Below are 16,145 nucleotides of genomic sequence, written 5' to 3'. Positions count from 1 at the left end.
GTGGGCATATAAAGATGGTCTGTGGGTTCCCTTGCATCTTCTCCATGTTGTCATCCCCAAATAGTGTCATTTTTGGGTTGAAGTGTGGCCAATTGATGTCATCAAAGTATTTCAAAAAAAGGGTCTTTGTGTGAATCCTTTCGAAAGAAGTGAATGTGGGAGTTGTTTTGCACCTGCCTTGTCCATATTGAAATACAAATGTTGGCAATTGCTTTGTTAGCTTCACACAATTACTTCTAACTAATTGGAGTAGCTCGCTCAAGTTGTCATCCTTCGTTGAGCTCCAAATGGCAATGTCAAACAAGGTAGATATTTCATTCAAAAAATTAGTGAGTCCTAGATGTAAAATCACCCAATACCTACACACTTCTAAGGGTTTCATCGGTAGTAGTGATCCCTTCTGCTTTGGCTGCCTATGTAGAATTACCCCATTCACATCAAACACAACTAATTTTTGAGTTGTGGGGGAAAGCTATACATGATCATGTGGAAAGGTGAGCACGCATGTATTAGTATGACAAAAAAGAGAGCTACATTGAGATCAAATATTGTATGAGTTTATGTAAACATGTTACCTTTGCTCTTAGAAATCTCCCATCTTTGGCAAAGTGATATATTCATGCGAGTTATCTATTGGAATTGAGTGCTACTAATGCAAGGTTGCAACATCTGACATTGCAATATAATATGGTGTCCCCTTCTTTTGTGTATGTTTGCAAACATGAGCTTCAAAAAGGCCTACCACGTTGGATGCAACCTACAGTAAGTGGTAATTATACTAAGGGATTAGAAATCTACTAAATGGCTAGAAAAAAAACTTTGCAATAGTTTAACAACAATGGATCTCATACTAACATCTCATTGGGGCTCCTAATGTATCTTGCACCCACTCATCCATAGTAATGTCGTCTTTTGTGAGTTTCACAGGGATAGTTCCTCCATAATTGATGTTTGAGCACATGTATGCTAGAATATATATCACATGTACTTGCATCTAAAGCATGAAATGCTAATTTTAAAATTTATAATTAGCAAATGGAGTCACCAAGTGTGATATGTAAATAGAAACCAACATAACCATATTGTGACTTTAAACCTCTCACCTCTCTATCTCCAATGACACAGATAGGTGTCTTGTTGTGAACAACATGTACCATACACAAGGCCCAACATCTTTGTCTTAACTCCATCTGTCGACGCCCATCCTCCACAACCTGATCGATGAGCTCTACAATGGAGCATGTTGTGGAAAGAAAAATTAACATCCTTGTATCCTTGAGCACATGATTAGCCAGATGCATGGCGTCGAACTGACTTTGTCACTATATGGGAGTTCCACAATGGAATTCCTGAAGAGACAAGAGCCCAAGAATGGAAGAACGATAGAGAGGAGCTATGGTAGATGGAGCAAGAGAGAGAGAGAGAAAGAGAGAGAGAGAGGCTAACTATGTGGGAACTCCGACAACCACAATGTGTGGCCAAGCCTTCCTTTATTCAAATTGTCACTAAAAGAATAAAGAATATGTGATTGTGACGGGCGCATGCCTGCAATGTGCAAGTGGCGGGTACTGTCAGTGTAGTAATACACAGGTGGCTAGGTGGAGGTGCCTTTACCCCCAACAACCTTCCACTTAAAGGTGAATCTGCCCCAATGAGAAAGAGAAAAAAAAGATAGTACAACATGTACACATGTACAACAAGATGAGGAAAAATACGTCATCTCATCCAATGCCCATCAATCTCCTAAGGAAGGCAAAGCGCTCGGTGTAGTGAGGTTTTTCGTGAGCAAGTCTATAGGATTCTGCTTAGTCGGAATCTTGACAAGGTCAATAGACCTGTCCTTAACGACCTCGCGAATGAAGTGATACCTCATCTCAATATGTTTCGTCTTCGCATGGAAGACTGGATTCTTAGCCAACTGAATGGCATTCATAGAATCTGAATGCAGTGTAGGCATAGCATCTATCATACCAAGGTCTGCAATCAAACGGCCTAACTAGATAGCCTCCTTGCAAGTCTCTATGGCTGCAATATACTCAACCTCTATAGTAGAAAGAGCCATACATTTCTGCACCTTGGACATCCAAGAGATAGCCCCTCCAGCATAAGTGAACACATAGCTAGAAGTGGACTTCCTACTATCTGCATGTCCTCCATAATCAGAGTCAGTGTACCCCACGACTCCTGTATCCTGGCTGCCATAACAAAGACACATATCTGTTGTGCCCTTCAGGTACCTCATGATACCCTTCACGGCATCCCAATGTTTCTTGCCAGGTGTAGCCATATAATGTGCCACAACCCCAACTGCAAAAGCAATATCTAGACGGGTGGCTATCATGGCATACATAAGACTGCCCACAGCTGATACATAGGGAATCTTGGCCATTTCGGCCCTTTGCTCATCTGTCTACAGATAATCGGCTTGTGAAACCTTCACATGAGAAGGTAATGGACAGCCAATAGGCTTAACATCCTGCATGCAGAAGTACTCAAGGACTTTATGAATGTACTCCCTCTGTGGTGACAGATAGAGTAGTCCATGAGATCTATCGCACGTAATGTGCATACCAAGTATATGAGAGGCCTGTCCTAGATCTTTCATCTCAAAGCTCTTCTTGAGCTGAGCCTTAAGAGCATCTAGCTCCTCATGAGCTGTCCCTGCTAGAAGCATGTCATCCACATAAAGTACCAAAACCAGTAAAGAACCGTCACGGGCTTTCTTCGTGTATAAGCACGGATCCATAGCACTGTGGCTGTAGCCTTGTGACTGCATGAATGCATCAAACTCATGATACCATTCCCTAGGTGCCTGTTTCAAGCCATATAGACTCTTCTTTAGTGTGCACACTAGGTGTTCCCTGCCAGGGTTTGCAAAGCCCTTAGGCTGCTCCATGTAAATCTCATCATGCAAGTCCCCATGTAAAAAAGTCGTCTTGACATCCATCTGGTACAAGTCTAGGTCAAGTTGTGCAACCAAGGCCAAGACTAAACATAGGGTGGTCATCTTGACCACAGGAGAAAGGACTTCATCAAAGTCAACACCATGCTCATGCTTAAAACCCTTAGCAACCAATCGAGTCTTGTATGCCAGCTTGGAATGTCCATGGGTACTTTTCATCTTGTACACCCACTTGCATGGCAAAGCCTTCTTACCCTGAGGCAAGGAAACCAAATCCCAAGTGTGATTCTTATGCAATGAGTCAAGCTTAGACTGCATAGCCCTCTCCGAAGAGTGACAATCACCCCTACGCATAGCCTCATCATAAGTGAGAGGCTCTCCTGCATTTCTAATTAGGAATAATCCATAGAGGGCGCAAAACGGTCAGGAGGTCATCTATCTCTAGTAGAACGCCTCAATCCAGGCTTTGATGTCTGACCAACATCATGTCTAGCATTAGCATGTCTAATATCTGGGCTATGAGCATCAGGTGATGCTACGCGATGTCTAGTTAGCCATGGAGCGGGTTGAACAGGAGTAGGTGGCTCGTCCTGAAAGATAACTTTGTGTATCTCAACCACTTTCTCAGGTTGCATATGCATTTTGTCCTCATGAAAGATGACATCATGGCTGCGGATTACTTTCCGTGCCTAGGGATCCCATAGATGGTAACCCATCTCTCCAGCATCTCCATAGCCAATGAAAATGCATTTGACACTTTTAGGATCCAGCTTATTGCGTTTGTCCTTGGGCACATGGCAGAATGCCTCACATCCAAAGACACGCAAATGATCATAAGAGGGGGGCTTGCCTGCCCATACCTCCTCTGCAACCTGAAAGTCAATGCCACTGCTAGGCGACCGGTTAATGAGATGCACTGCAGTAGTAACTGCCTCAGCCCAAAAGTGATGTGGTAAGCCAGCCTGGATAAGCATGCTACGGACCCTTTCCTAAATGGTCCTGTTCATGCGCTCAACCATACCATTCTGGGGTGACGTGTAAGGGGCGATCAACTAATGCTTAATATCCCTCTCATCACAAAACTGCTCAAAAGCACGTGATACATACTCACCCCCATTATCTAACCTTAGGCATTTGAGCCTTTTCCCAGACTGGTTCCCTGCCAATGCAAGCCAATGCTGAAATGTATCTAAGACATTAGATTTTCTATTTATGGGATAAGCCCAAACCTTACACGAGTAATCATCTATAAAAGTAACAAAGTACTTTGCCCCACCAAGTGACTGATAGGGCATGGGCCCACATACATTTGAGTGCACAAGAGCCAAGGGCTTACCCATGCATTTCTTACCAGACTTTTTATGCGTATTTCTAGTCTGCCTGCCATACAAACAATGATCACAAGAATCAAAATGCGAAGAGTTAAAAGGCGGAAGATACTGCAAAGCACAGAGCATTTTCATTCCTTTAAGAGACATATGCCCCAAATGAGCATGCCAAAGGGATACATAGGGAATAGAACCCACAGACAAAACATGATCCAATGTAGCTCCATATACAAGTTAAGGATAGAGGCTGCCAGACTTGGCACCTCTTGCAAGTACAAGCCTGCCATGAGTAATCTTCCATGCAGAGTCTCCAAAAGACACAAAATACCCTGCATCATCAAGCTGTCCAGCTAACATAAGGCTGCGTGTCAACGCAAGTACATGGCGTATATCATGCAAAACAAAAGAGCTGCCAGAAGGAAACTGCAGCCTAACATCTCCAATGCCCACAATGTCAAGAGACCTATCATCACCAAGGCGCATAGAACCAGACATAGTACGATAGGTATGAAACCAATCTCTACAGGGTGTCACATGAAATGATGCACCCGAATCCAAGAGCCAGCACTACGCATACATAGAGTGTATCTCAGAAGTCTGTAAGGCATCGCATGATGAAGCTGCAAGTATGTAATCGTCATCTGAAACAGTAGCCTGCGTGACATTAACCTATTCTATCTTCACACTAGACTTGGCAAGTACTATGCTGCGCTCAGAAGACTTTTCCTGCACTTTAACTTTTCCCTTTTCCTTGCACTTATCATCGCGCATTTTATGGCACTACGGCCTAATATGTCCTGCTTTCCCACAATAATGACAGGTAAGATCAGACTTCCGTCCACGGGACTTACTGCGACCACGTGACTTGAAACTGGACTTCTGAGAGTCCCTGCCCTTATGATCATTATCATGCCTACCATTTCTGCCACCTTTAACGGTCAATGCATGTAAAGAGCGGGAAGCATCATTGTTTCTCCTGTTGATTTCCTCAGTCAATAAAGCACTCTCAACATCTTTAATTTTCAGCCCATCAAGCTTGTTCATGCATATGGCGGTACGGAATACATCCCATGATTCAGGAAGGGTGCCAAGTAGAAATAACGGGTGCAAGTTATCGTTGAACTCAATACCCTGTGACAAGCATAAAACTGACTGAAATGAGATGATAGGGATGACCCCTTCTTCATGCAAATGTCCATTAACTGCTTCAACCAATTCATCTGTGACACAAGACTCTGATGCGCATAAAGCTCCTAAATTTTCTCCCATAAGTCCCATGCACTCTGACTCTCATCTTCAACAATATTATGATGGACCTCTTCTGAGAGTGACAAAATAATGGTAGACTTGCATAGCTCATCAACTTCCATCCAAACATCATCATCCATATCCTCAGGTTTGACACCCTTGAAACGCAAGGGTTTAATATGCAATTTCTGCACCAAAACTTGCCATATTTGGGACTTCCAATACCCATAGTTGGTACCATCCAACTTGGCAATGTTAAAGAGAGCTGTATCTTTCAAATGACCAACTATGCTGTTCCAAATCAATGTTAAATAGTAAAATTGCAGGTTGCTGTAATTAGCAAAAAAACACTAAAGCCATTTCTAAAAGTAGCTGAAAGAGTGGTTTTCACCAAAAGAAGCATCTGTCCACCAAATATGATTAAGATAACATAAAATAGAAAGCACTACCCTCATAGAAGTGCTCAAAATCTGCAGATTTCAGCTTGCTGTAATAAATGACAGTAGTATGTAAAGTTGTCCCAAAATGAAGCAATCACTAATACATATGTCACTCCAACTGCCAGGTAACAAGATACATCCAACAGTGAGTAAGCATGAATCGAGCACCGAGAACTGTTAAGCAATGCAAAGTGTCAATCGGACATACATCTCATATGCAAAGTCCTTGTATGCATAAAGAGGGCTCATGATAGCAGAGGAGACCAACAACCATAGGCAAACGGACTAAGTATGAGTATCAACACTCAGTGAATAGTCAACCAAAATGCATAAAACACTAATAACAAAGTGACAGGAATAGGTGCTTTCTCAATGGCAACGTCAGATCAGCTCGTAACCAAAGCTTTGCAGACGGGCAACATGACAAGCATGTACATGTAAGAGATCCCACAAGCTCAAGCGTAACTGTAAGTGCCAAAGCTCTATATACATCCAAGAGGAGCATGAATACAATGTAACTGACAAAGAGTAGCATGAACCAAGCATGTCAAGACTGCGTATAACATTTCAAGTAAATGTCCAAGCATCAAGTATTCAGCTCAATAGTGTTCCATAAGCATATCCAGATGCATCACATGAGGTGTAGACATCAATTCATGAGTAGCCAAGCATCCAAGTATCTGCCAATGATGAGCAAACAATGTCATTGACAAGCAGGGTACTTCAACCCGCAATGATTTACCAGTAAAATCTCTGCATAACCTGTGTTTCTTAGCCCAATATTTCAGCATAAAGCATGCCAAGCATTTTCCAAGTGATGAACATCAATGGCATGATTGATTTAGTATCAGTAAAGCTCAATAGCATAAAATGATAGTTGTCCTGGATTATTTCAGCATGCAAGCCTATTTTTGATAGGCTGTAACCACAATATATTGCTTCAAAAATGAAGCTATCAGTGGAATGTCAATGTCATAAAGGCATCCCAGGCATGTAGAAGCAATGCCAAGCTGCTAATAGGCTGCAATGATGCCCATGAATCATGCCAGTAAGTGGCAGTAGCTGTCAGTGATCACCTGTGATGGGGGAAGCATGGCACAAGCTGAAAAAACAAACGTGGATTGCTACTGCAAATCCTGAGGTGATGGAGGAGTAATGATGATAAGCACAACGGAGTGCTTATTAAGCACTTAGTGTCCACCAAATGAGTGCTTTTGATGGCTACTAGGGCATTTGATGGCTATCAATAGCACAAAATACGGGTTGGGAACTAACGTGATGTTCATGTGTTGGGGCGGGGGTTGTTGCTAGATATTGAGCACTCAATAGGACATATTACCCCCTTCAATGTGATGAAGAACGAGCATTCATCTCTGATCAAGAGTGCTTGAATGAGGAGAACCAATGAAGTGAAGAAGAGGACTGAATGCATGCCTGTTTTGCTTTTATGTCTCTGCTACCAATGTCTGAGCACTGAAAGAGTTCAAAGAGAGATCTAGGAGATGTCCAAGAACTCCCAGATAAGACCTCAACCAAGCTAGAGAGAAACTAGAGAGAAAGCTCGCAGCATACCTTGAAGGCTATGGCTGCCAATACCTCGAGCTGAAGGTCAACGAATGCGAGATGAGACACTACCGGGTAGAGCTCTGCAATGCCGATGCAATGGCTCTGATACCAGTTGAAGAGACAAGAGTCCAAGAACGGAAGCACGATTGAGAGAGAGAGAGAGAGAGAGAGAGAGAGAGAGAGAGAGAGAGAGAGAGAGAGAGAGAGAGAGAGAGAGAGAGAGAGAGAGAGAGAGAGAGAGAGAGAGAGAGAGAGAGGCTAGCTATGTGGGAACTCCAACAACCACAATGTGTGGCCGGGCCTTCCTGTATTCAAACTATCACAAAAAGAATAAAGAATAATTGACTGTGACGGGCGCTCGCCACCTGCAGTGTGCAGTGGTGGGTACTATCAGTGTAGTAATACACGGGCGGCTAGGCGGAGGCGCCTTTACCCCCGACAATTCCATCCCCCAATTCATGCATGGCACTATCATTGGGGAGATGAACCACCATGATATCACATGCTGTGTTTGTATTTCTTCATCAACCTCAACCATTTTGTGTTGTTTGACCTCTTCCAATGCCTCTACCAATTGGAAGAATGCCTCACTTGGTTGATCACTTTGTAAAGCATTTCCTATCTCGAAAGGGTCACAAAGAATAGTATGCAACTCTGCCTTCACCATTGTGGAGGCATGAGAGATAGTGTCTTATGAGGGGGCTTCCACATGACTATCAGTATGACCCTCTACAAATAGACCTCACTATTAGCAATATATTTTTCTTTCTAAGCATTACTATACATAATATTCTTGAGACATGTTTACTTACCTCTATGTGTGGCTTGCACATCCTCTACTGTTGTAGGTTCTTAATCTTGAATTGTCTCTTCCCTTGCAAATGATAAATCATCCTTATTGACATTGTGATATGGGAGAAGGTTTAAAAGCTTTCACATAATACAACATTGAATATAAAAAGCACGAGTGATGTTTGTTTACTAGTATGTGTAGCTGGCACATTCTTTGGCACCACTAGTCCATGTTCTTACGTTCTTTCCTTCCCTACATAAGAAAAAATATAAATTGATATCGTATAGTGAAAGAAGATTCAAAAGCTTTCATATCATTTGATCACAACATGTGAAATTCATGGGCTAGGTTTCTTTACCTATATGTGTACATGCTATGTCCATTGTCATTACAAATCCAAGACCTTCAGTTCTTTCACCCTCTACACAATACAAAACATTGTTATCAATACTGCAAAGATTAAGAATGTTTAAATGATTTTACATCATGAGTTTGCTGCACAATCAAGCATAACATTCCGATGCTCTAATATACAATTGAGTGGGGTGTGATGTCTTGTCCTCGGCTCTCCCTTCACCACTTTCCATTGCTATTATGTGTCTCTCTATAGCTATGTGTAAGGTAAGCCTCTCCATCGCAAGATCTAGATGAACTTGCTCTATTGTTCTATGCAAATCAATGATACGGATCTCCTTGGTGGTGCCTTCCACTATAAATCAAGTCCATTGGAAACATGTCCAAATATGAAATAATACAGAACCTTTGAAGCAATCTAGATGAATATGTTATAGATGGTAAACTTGCAACTTGCAACTATCTTTATACCTCTATTTCTCAAGTGTGTTGTTCGTTGCGTTGGTGGGATTCTCATTTGCTCTAGAGTGGTATCAATCACAGGGCCTACATAAACATGGTTACGAGTCATGTTCAACGATATATTTTCAGTATAGGAATACAAGAGATGTCTTGGCTATAATACTTTAAAATATCAAACCTTTGGGTGTGGAGAAACCAAGTTAATTGGCAATGAGGGTCGTTGGCCTTTCTTCGATAAAACAACAAGTGTTTGCTTGCTCTTTTATTTTTCTTTTTTAATTATTGCACTATTGACATCAATTTCTTGTAGACTGGCCATAGTCTCCCAGGAGACAACAAAGTGCAATATATTCCAAAGAATGCATGTCATTTTACTTACGATAGCTTTGGATCCTTGTGTTTCTTGCATTTGTTTTTACATTGAGTATTTCTAGTATAAAGCTTTCTTGTTGAAGGGGTATTCACCTTTTGGGTAGTCAAGCAAGCACTATTTCTCCATTTGGTAATTATTAGTGGTCTCGCCACTTGTATCCCCAACGTCTATCATGTACTCCTTTTTTGGTTTTTGCATTCACTTCGTTTTACTTTGCATGCACCCACGCCCTTGTAGCGCACTAAACAGCTCGACGCTCTATTGGTCATTGCTCTGGCCTCATTAGTTTCACTTTCCGATACTACGAGCTTTCTCTTACCCTTTCTCATTTGCATCATCGAAGCATGTCCACACTCTCTTGATGTCACTCCTCCCCCACATGCAAGCGCAATGGTTGCCTCCACCTTAGCGGATGTCAGTGATCACATTTGTGTTGCTCTCCCCCTCACTCTTGGAGGGCGTCTCCCCCCTTGTGATTGTGTGTTGTGGTGACAAGTTGTCTTGCTCTAGGCTAGAGAGGCAAGTCAGAGTTAGGTCATTGCTATCTTTCTTACAATGATCCAAAACAAGAGTGGCCATAACAAAAATCAAGAGAGGAGTTACTTACTGTTAATTTGATAGGCCATTGCACCACTACATTTTTCTCAAAGTCAATCTTAGTATTACCTATACCATAGATCTTCACACCTCTCTGATACACGATAATGTCGAGAACTCCCACTCGCCGTCCAAGGAGCAAGCTCAGTGAGGGGAATGTTTGATTGGACCAAGCCTTTTTCTATGCTTTGATCACCTTCAAAAAGGGCGATACGATCTTGTCTTTTGAAATCTGATCTCACCATGATGGCAGGGTTGATATTAACTTCTTATAGATATATTGCTTTCTAGCTTTCTTGCAATCAATAATCGATTAAGAATTACGTAAACATGGGGATCGAGTAAGAACAAAGCAAGGTTGAGACTCTCCTAGATATATATATATATATATATATATATATATACATATATATATATATATATACATACATATATATATATACATACATATATACATATATATATACATATATATATATATATACATATATATATATATATATACATATATGTATATATATATATATATATATATATATGTATATATATATGTATATATGTATGTATATATATATATATATATATGTATATATATATATATATGTATGTATATATATACATACATACATACATACATACATACATACATACATACATACATACATATAAACCATACTGAGGGCGATACGATCTTGTCTTTTGAAATCTGATCTCACCATGATGGCAGGGTTGATATTAACTTCTTATAGATATATTGCTTTCTAGCTTTCTTGCAATCAATAATCGATTAAGAATTACGTAAACATGGGGATCGAGTAAGAACAAAGCAAGGTTGAGACTCTCCTATATATATATATATATATATATATATATATGTATATATATATATATATATATATATATGTATATATATATATATGTATGTATATACATACATACATACATACATACATACATACATACATACATACATACATACATACATACATATACATACATACATACATACATATAAACCATACTGAGGGTCATGGACAAAAATCACAATTTAGAATTGGAGGGGGTGGGGTATATATATACGAACAGTTGTGAAAATGAATCACAATGTGGATAGGGGGAAGGGGTCCTCTTATAGGGGGGGAGAGAGAGAGAGAGAGAGAGAGAGAGAGAGAGAGAGAGAGAGAGAGAGAGAGAGAGAGAGAGAGAGAGAGAGTATGCAATCTATGGAAATTTTTTCCGCCAAGAAGGGGTTACCGGTAGCCCCTTCTCCGGTGAAGAATAATGCCGGTATCCCCTTCTCTGGTGAGGAATAATGCAGGCAACCCCTTCTTGGTGGAAAAAATTTGAGTCCCTTGTGGATAGGACGTGGAATTATTTTTTGCCAAATAAGTAGTTGTTGGCAACTCCTTCGCAAAAAACAATTCCACAAGTCCTCCAAGAGATGGATGGGACTTGTGGAATTTTTCTACATCGAGAAGGGGTTGCTGGCAATCCCCTCCCAAGTGAAACATAAATTCACAAGTCCCCTCGTTTATCTCTCCAAGGGGACTTGTGGAATAATTTTTCATTAGAGAAGGGGCTGTCAACAATCCCTTCTTGATGGAAAAAAATACACAGATTGATCGATCACACACACACACACACACACACACACACACTCTCTCTCTCTCTCTCTCTCTCTCTCTCTCTCTCTCTCTCTCTCTCTCTCTCTCTCTCTCTCTCTCTCTCTCTCTCTCTCTCTCTCTCTCTCTCTCTCTCTCTCTCTCTCTCTAAACAACTAATTTGTTAGTTAGTATTAGTATTAGTAGTCAAAACTAATTTGAATCAATGAATTAGAACTATAATGGTATCTTATTAACTAGAGATTAGCATTGTAATTAGACTAATCAATTAATTAAAAGTAGACATGTACTAATTATACTTCTAATTAATTACCAATTTTAGATAAATAATAAATATTTATAATTAATTTCTAAATTAGCAATAGTATTAGTAGTTAGAATGGATTAGAATTATAATTAGATCTATTTAGTTAGAATTATAATTACATTAATTACTTAATTGAAACTATATTATAGTATTTATCATAAATATATATATATAATTTATAATTTTAATAGTATCTATAATATGAGCTATAATTTTAATAATTAATAGGTTTAAATAAATAAATAATTTACCCTTATTAAACAAATAACTAATTTATATCATTGATAATTTGTATTTATATTAATTATACTAGTATTGATTGTTATTGACAATAATAATTAAAAATATAAATTAATACTAGCTAATTACTTAGTTGAATTACTTAGTTGATTTGAACCAACTAATATCAATTTGATCTCATTAATATTAATAATTAGTATTAATTAATTAGTATTAGTTATTAATTGATCAATAATGAATCATTTGGGGGGAGGGGAGGGGGCAAATTTTTTTGCCCCAATGATTACTCTCATTCTCTCCCTCTCTCTCTCTCTCTCTCTCTCTCTCTCATGTATTAATTAGTACTAATTAATTAATTAATTAATTAATATTAAGTAATTAATTAGCTACTACTAATTAGTAATTAATATTAATTAGTAGTTAGTAACTAATCAATCATTTGGGGGTGTAAATTTTTCTTGGTGTAAAAAAATTACCTCCCTTTGTAATTATGTGTGTGTGGCGTATCTACCATCATGTCTCCCACTATCAATTGTGTAGTTGTCTCCTTCGCCATTGCCTTTGCCACGTGTCTTATGCCATGTCCTTTGTTGCGTCTCCCATTGTCGTTTGCGTGTCCCTCATCAAGCCCTCTAACATGCATCTGCATCTCTCTCTCTCTCTCTCTCTCTCTCTCTCTCTCTCTCTCTCTCTCTCTCTCTCTCTCTCTCTCTTTCTCTCTCTCTCATTTCTTAATATCCATAGCATTTGATTTTTTCTTTTTTGATTTTTTGGCTTTTTATGGTAATAATACATAAAATAATTATTAGTATATTTATTATTAATATTTATTAATTTATTAATTAATATTAATATTATAAATATCAATAATAAAATGATTAGTACATTAATATAATAGTATAATTGGTTTATTATAGATATTTATTAATATATCAATTAATATTATTAGTAATTATTAATAGTAGAAATATTAATTAATATTAATCAGTATTGATATTCATTACTCTTAATCATGATTAATAGTAGTTAGCGTTGATGGATTCATGAATTAGTAAATTAGTATTAATATTACTATTAAATAATATTGATAAACTAATCAAAGAATTCAAATAATATTAATTGATAGTATTAATTAGTAGTGATAGTAATTATTACTAGTCATGATCATTGCTAGTTAGTATTAACAAATTAATGAATTGGTAATTGGTATTAATGAATGAGTAAGTTAATATTAATTAATTGGAATAATATAATTAATAGTACTAATTAATAAAACTAATTAACATAACTTAGATATTATTAATTAATAATAAAATGCCATTAATTTTTATTTTATTAATTACTATTATAATTACTGTCAATGGTAATTTATAATTAGTATTAATATTAACTACTATTATATAATATGAATAAAACAAATTGGTAGAATCTATATTATATTAATTAATAGTATTAGTTAGTATTGATATTAATCACTATTGGTCACAACATTGATTAGTAGTAATATTGATTGATAATATTAATAATTATTTATTTTAATAGTATCAATTAGTGTCATTTATTATTATTATTATTAATTACTACTAATAATTATTAATATAATGATTGATATTAATTAGTACTTACTTCATTGCATGTAATCTATCCCGAAGGATTGTGGCGTAACAATTAAAACTTGGTCTCCAAGCTAAGGGTAGCCAATGCAATGTGTTAGACATGAACATGAAGATATGGATTTCAATATACACACGCATGCGCACATGCACACATACACATACACAAACACACACAAGAAAACTCTACAGAACGTGTGTTGAGATTCTATGCCGAAAAGGGGGTAGCCGACAATCGGAGAGATTCATAGAATGCTAGGGATTGAGATGGTAGGTGAGATATATATGTATATATAGAGAGAGAATGTGATGCATAGTTATTTGGGTTTTTTATAAAGGGGAGGGGAGAGAGTGTGTGTGGGTTGGGATTATTTTGTCACTTGAAGAAGGGGTCACCAACACCTCCATATTTGGTGAAGAATAATATGTTCAACGTCCCCCCCTCCCTGGCTCTCTCTTCATGCCTTACATATCACACACACACACACTCACACACACACACTCTCTCTCTCTCTCTCTCTCTCTCTCTTTCTCTCTCATATCTTTGACATGAATTTCATGCTCCACTATTTCAAAGTGGTTATATAAGGCCACACACCTCTTATAACACCTCCCTTGCCTCCCCAAGTTGTGGAAAATCTACATCGGGACATAAGATCTCTTGCCTCTTGGCTTAATTATTCCCGTATGTACGTGTGTCGCTCTCTCTCTCTCTCTCTCTCTCTCTCTCTCTTGCTCTCTCTCTCTCTTGCTCTCTCTCTCTCTCTCTTCTCTCTCTCTTTCCCTCCCCCTCCCTCCTCCTCCCTCCCTCTCTCTCTCCCTCTTTCTTTCTTTATTTGTCTCCCTCCCTCCTTCTCTCTCTCTCTCCCTCTTTCTCTCTCTATCAGTCTCCCTCTCTCCCTCCCTCCCTATTCCTCTCTCTATCCATCTTCGCCTCCCTTATCTCTCTCTCTCTCTCTCTCTCTCTCTCTCTCTCTCTCTCTCTCTCTCTCACGTACACACATGCATACTCTAATATCTCCCCCCCCTCTCTCTCTCTCTCTCTCTCTCTCTCTCTCTCTCTCTCTCTCTCTCTCTATTTGACATCCACACCCACACTAAGTCTTTCTCTATCACTCCCATATATAACATGCATATCTATACATGTGTAGATTGGTTGGGAAATGGATCCATCATTAAGTGCTATACCAAAGGTAGGGATAGAGGTTTGCATATACATGGTCTCTCTCTACCAAACCTATTATGCACTATACAAATAGCTAGTTCCTAATGTTGAAGGAGGAAGACATTTGCAATGGCAATGGCGGACATGTTCTTGCTATCACCCATGCGAATGGCCCAATACAAATCACACTGATCCATTACATTAATTACTATGAGGCTGGCCAAGTATATGTTCTAGATACCTTGGTCTTGCAAGACTATCTTATCATGGGAAATGGGCCTATGTCATAGCCTTCCCCTCTAGTAGACCTTATCTAGAGCCCTTGCAGCATTGAGAAAATAACAATCACAGTGGAAGCTTGACCCCCCCCCCCCCCCCCCCCCCCCCGCCCTCGGACATTGCAAAAAACAAGACCATCCCAAGCACTCTTGATGTGGAAGAGGAGGGGATGGGGCAATCCTCTTATGTTATAAGTGTTGAGTACATAATGTCTTTAGGAGGGCAACACCAAGTCTTACGTAGATTGCTTCAGAATATGAGTGTTTTAGAGAGATGGAGAAAATCCTAGTTTTGTATGATGGCAATGTGGCATATGAGGTTCAACTGGTAGTAGAGAACATGTGTTCTATGGAGAGTACGGAGCAAAAGTATGATGACCATTGCTGGAAAAAGTCCACATCGACATTGATGGCAATCCCTGGTACCATTCACCTAAGTAAATGCGTCAGAGAACTAGAGTGTCCAAATAGAAATTGCACTGGTCACTCATGTTTTGGATCACCAAACCAGGTGGCATGGACAGGTATAAGACTCTTCATTTACAAAATCTGTAAAAGCATTGTGGGATAGTGTGTCCTGGCTTTTGTACCCTATTGAAGGGAGTGAGGCCTAAGTGGAAGCATGTGAGGGGAAGCAAGAGCTATGGTAGAAGGGGAGAGAGAGAGAGAGAGAGAGAGAGAGAGAGAGAGAGAGAGAGAGAGAGAGAGAGAGAGAGAGAGAGAGAGAGAGAGAGAGAGAGAGAGAGAATGTGTGTGTGTGTGTGTGTGTGTGGGAACTCCAACAATCACAACGTGTGACTGGCCTTCCCTTATTCAAATGTCATTGGAAGAATAAAGAATGAAGGGACAATGATGGG

The sequence above is a fragment of the Lygodium microphyllum genome, chromosome 4 (genome assembly GCF_053477565.2).
Source record: "Lygodium microphyllum isolate KBCC chromosome 4, Lygodium_microphyllum_v1.1.10, whole genome shotgun sequence".
NCBI classification, from domain to species: domain Eukaryota; kingdom Viridiplantae; phylum Streptophyta; class Polypodiopsida; order Schizaeales; family Lygodiaceae; genus Lygodium; species Lygodium microphyllum.
The sequence above is the reverse complement of the archived record's forward strand: the minus strand, read 5'-3'. Positions refer to the sequence as shown.